General features: G+C 58.3%; 1 pseudogene; it reads left to right on the forward strand.

Annotated features, from left to right (window-relative positions):
* LOC125058976 overlaps positions 1 to 5,000 on the forward strand; it is an 8,898-nt pseudogene that overhangs the window by 2,082 nt on the left and 1,816 nt on the right.

A 5,000-nucleotide genomic window follows, 5' to 3' on the forward strand; every position in this document is an offset into this window, starting at 1 on the left:
AAGAGTTTTCTTTTCTGCCTGAGCGTTCGAGTTCCATGGAATCCTATAGAAGGGAGATATGGTTCGGAACGCGAAGAGCACCGCATTTGCGGCGGTGTCCGGATACTCTCTGCGGACCTTGAAAATTCAGGTGAGGGATGTACGTGGAGATGTCGCGCCGGTTCGTACCCATATCCGCAGCAGGTCTCCAAGGTGAAGAGCCTCTAGTCGATAGAATAATGTAGGTAAGGGAAGTCGGCAAATTGGATCCGTAACTTCGGAATAAGGATTGGCTCTGAGGACCGGGGCGTGTCGGGTTTGGACGGGAAGCGGATGCGGCCGGTGCCGGGCCTGGTCGATGCTCGTTGCGTTCGCGCGCTTCGTGCTGAATCCGGACCCGCGTTCCGGCCTTCCGCGGATCTTCCTAGCCGTAAGGCCGCGACGGACGCGCGCTTCGCGGCGTGCGGCCCGGCGCGGTTCTGTACGACCGCCGTTCAACGGTCAGCTCAGAACTGGCACGGACAAGGGGAATCCGACTGTCTAATTAAAACAAAGCATTGCGATGGCCCTCGCGGGTGTTGACGCAATGTGATTTCTGCCCAGTGCTCTGAATGTCAACGTGAAGAAATTCAAGCAAGCGCGGGTAAACGGCGGGAGTAACTATGACTCTCTTAAGGTAGCCAAATGCCTCGTCATCTAATTAGTGACGCGCATGAATGGATTAACGAGATTCCCGCTGTCCCTATCTACTCGAGTCGAAGGTAGAGTCGAAGGTAGAGTCGAAGGTAGAGTCGAAAGTAGAGTCGAAGGTAGGGTCGAAGGTAGAGTCGAAGGTAGAGTTAGGTAGAGTCGTGGTTGAATCGTCGGCAATATAACAATAGTAGAGGCCTGCGAGGAATGGACAAAAGTGCCTTTGACGCCATTATGGCGTCAAAGGAGCGCGAGCTCGACGAGTTAGAGCGGCAGGGGCGAGAGCAGGGGTTTGCGCCTCGCAGGTCTCTGATGCGGACCCCGCCACGTGATGTGTTTCCGCGGCTGCCGGAGAACGAGGGGGCGCGAAAGCGCAAGCAAACTTCTCCGCTAGAGCTGGAGGAGGCACCCCGTCGGAGGGTGTGCCAGGAGCGCGCCTCTCCACGCAGTGAGGAGGGGAAAACGGTTGGGGACTCGCCGGTAGCATCGGCGCCAATATCTGTGGGGGACTTCGTCGTTGAGGCTAACTCGGCTGGCGAGGCCATCATGGCAGCGACATCGGCGTCAACGTCGAAATTGAATAAGGCGGAAATAGCCCAAATTGGCACTCAGTGCAAAAGCTAACGGGCATAATAGCTCTATTGTCGGCGCGTCTGGGCGAAGAGCGCCTGAAAAATTGCGAGCTGGAGCACAGCGCGCGCGGCGGCGGACAGAGCGCGAAAGAGCCCCAGGCCGAGGCGGGGTCCCTTAACTTCGCGAAGGCCCTCAATACGGGGAGAGGCCCGGCACCTAAGCCAGCATCGGCGGGAACCGTGCTGGCTTTTTACCCGGCTGATGAAAAGTCAGAGAACCTAAAAACCGCGGAGCAAACGAAAGCAGCGCTAAAGCAGGCGCTGAACCCCCAGACCCTAGGAGTCGGTATTGCGCAGGTGCGCAAAATAGGAAACGCGGGAGTTATTGTACAGGCGGCAAGCAGGGGTGACGCGGAAAAAATTAGGCGCGCGGTTCCTAATAATTTGCGGGTCCAGGTTCCGAAACCGAGGGCCCCTCTCGTTGCGGTCGTGGCGGTCGACGGCGCCAGAGTTGACTCGGGCGCCTTCCTAAAAGCGTTGCGAACCCAGAACTTTGAGGGCCAAGCCGAATGGGGCAAGGAAGAGGTCGACGTGGCCTTCAAGAAGAGCGCCCGAGGAGGCGCGTGCACCACGGTGGTGCTGCGGTGCAGTCCAGCTTGGCGAGACAAGCTGGTCTCGAAGGAGCGAGTGTACATAGAGTGGGAGCGTCATATCGTGCGGGACTATGCGGACGCTACCTGCTGCGGCAAATGCCAGGGCTACGGGCATGCGGCACGCTTCTGCAGGGCAACAAAGGACACCTGTGGGAACTGTGGTGAGGAGGGCCACACGCACAAGGCGTGCACAAACACGTTCCGTAGGTGCGCTACGTGCAAAAAAGCCGGGAAACCCTCGGAAGACCACCGAACCGCTTCGGCCCAATGCCCGGCGAGACAAGCGGCGGAAAAGCGGTCATTAGAAAGAACCAATTATGTATTATAGGTCCATAAGAAGTTCACGAGGAGACAAGATGGACATCTCGGTCGGACAAATAAACCTGCAAGGGTCGGCGACGGCTACCAAGGAGCTGCCGGCTCTCGCAAGGCATCTGAGCCTCAGCGTCTGTCTGGTGCAGGAACAATACCCGGCGGCTCTGCTGCCGGGGCTATACCAGCACGATGTGGCACCAATGGCCGGAATCGTCGTGCTGAGGAACGATCTGGCAGTGCTCGTACTCCACAACTTGTGCACGTCTCACTGCTTTGTGGCACAGCTTGGAGGAAGGGAAAACGCCGTGTACGTGGTGTCGGCGTACTTCCAGTACAGCGACGAGATAGCCCCACACTTGGAGCACTTGGAGCGTGTGCTGGAGGCTCTTCGAGGGAAACGCGTAGTGATTGGCGTCGACACAAACACCCACTCACAGCTGTGGTACAGTCGCGAGGACCAGTGTAGAGGAAGAGGCAGATTGGCAGAACAGCGTAGGACGGCTATGGAGAGCTTCGTGCTGTCGTGGGGTCTCTTGGTCCATAACGTCCAAGGTCAACCGGACACCTTTAGTTCACCGAATGGGAGCTCTAATATAGACGCCACCCTAGGAACGAGAGGAGTTCGAATCGACGGATGGACCGTGCACGCCGATCTCAGCACGAGTGACCACCGCCTGATCACGTTCGTGATCCATCTCGGCTCAATTAATTCTTCGGGCCAACTGCATCGGGCGCGTAGCACAGAACAGGGCACGGAGCCGATAAGGTTTCGGGACCGTGGGGTGGATTGGGACCGTTTTCGCTCCGAACTCGCGCTGCGCGTGGGCAGGATCACGTATAACGCCCCTGCTCAGGCTCTTTGTTCGGCGTTTACTTCCGCTGTCGTGACTTCGGCGGGGAAGTGTTTGGGAGTGGTTGCGCCTAAACGGCTTGGGGGATACGAATGGTGGTCGGGTGAACTGGACGGCCTCCGCAAGCAGCATAATAAATTACGTCGGGAGTGGCAACAGTCCCGGCGCGCGGGCGGACTGTGCGAAGAGAGCGCGCGACAACGCTTTCATCTTGCCCGCTCTAGGTACCGGAAAGCGATGCGGAATGCTGAAACCGAGCATTACAAAAGAATTTCCGACTCCGGAAATGAAGATCCCTGGGGAATGGCGTACCGGCTCGCAAGCGGGCGTGTGCGTCCACCCTCGGGAGTGGTGAACGGGATGAAGCTATCGCAGGGATTCGCTACAAATATAGAGGAGGCGATGTCCGGAGTCCTGGCGGCTATGTACCCTGACGATGATGTGACGGTCGATTCGCCGTACCACTCGAGGGTACGCCTTGCCGCCACTTTCGCGCCGTCGGGGAAAGACGTTGACATAGTGGACAGGTCAGCACTTGAAAGGATCGTCAAGAGCCTACCAAATAAATGTCCGGGGCTAGACGGCATCACGGCGCGTATCGCCAAGGTCGTTTGGAATGTGGCCGCGTCGGAGATGACGTATATGTATAGCACGTGTGTCCGAGAAGGCGTGTTTCCAGACGTTTGGAAGATCGGAAGGCTAGTCGTGATACCGAAGGGCAATGGGAGACCACTCACGGACCCGAAAGCGTACAGGCCCGTTACGCTTCTGTCGGTACTGGGGAAGATCCTGGAGAGGCTGATCTGCGAGTGTACACCGGGCCTAAGCGGCCGTATATCGCCCAATCAGCACGGATTCATGCACGGGAAGTCGACGGTGACTGCTCTGAGCAGAGTACTGGAGGTCGTGCGAGAGACGAACCATAAGTACGTCCAGGCCATCCTATTGGATATCTCGGGCGCGTTCGATAACGCATGGTGGCCGATGGTGCTGCTCAAGTTTAAGCAGGGTGGTTGTCCGCGCAACTTGTACAGACTGCTCTGCTCGTACTTCACTAACAGAAAAGTGGGGATGTTCGCGAATGACGTATCCGTCTGGAAGGGTTCCACTATGGGTTGCCCACAGGGCTCCGTATTGGGGCCGACACTGTGGAACATTCTGGTGGACGATTTGTTGCGGATAGCGGTGCCCCCCGGTGTTAGTCTGGTAGCGTACGCGGATGACGTCACGGTCTTGATCGAGGCGAACTCCCGGGCGGACATCGAGCGGAAGGCGGCGACCACTCTTCAACTGGCACTCGAATGGGGCCAGCGGAATAGGCTGTCGTTTTCGTCCGCGAAAACGCAGTCTATAACACTGAAGGGCAGGTTCCAGCGTCCGCCGGTGATCCGGCTGGGTGGCGACTCGGTGGTGGCCGTTGGCGCGGCGAAGCTACTCGGCGTGGTGCTGGACGAGCGTGGCACGTTTGCGGACCACGCCCAAGACATCGGAGAGAGAGGTGCAAAGTGCTTTGGGAAGATGGCCAGGGTGTCTGCCTCCTCCTGGGGTGTCAGATACCCTGCGCTCCGGTTGCTATACTACGGGACATTTGTCGCGACCATTACGTACGCGGCGGCTGTGTGGTATGGCAGATCTCTCGCGTTCGTGGTGGCGAGTCGGCTGTTGCGAACACAAAGGTCCGCGTTGGTGCTTCTGACCAAGGCTTATCGGACGACAAGCACCCCGGCGCTGGCCGTCCTAGGCGGCGTGCTGCCGGCAGATCTAGAAGTGTACCGTGCGGGCAAGATTCAGGCGTCGAAAGGGGAAACAGCTAAGGGAGAGTTCGCGGACTTGAAGCGTAGGGTCCACTCCGAGGTGGTTGACAGGTGGCAGGAGCGCTGGGAGGTCGAGGAAAGGGGGCGCGACCTGCAGCGCTTCTTCCCTTGCGTCAGGGGTAGGCT

Source organism: Pieris napi, chromosome 18 (genome assembly GCF_905475465.1).
Source record: "Pieris napi chromosome 18, ilPieNapi1.2, whole genome shotgun sequence".
NCBI lineage: Eukaryota > Metazoa > Arthropoda > Insecta > Lepidoptera > Pieridae > Pieris > Pieris napi.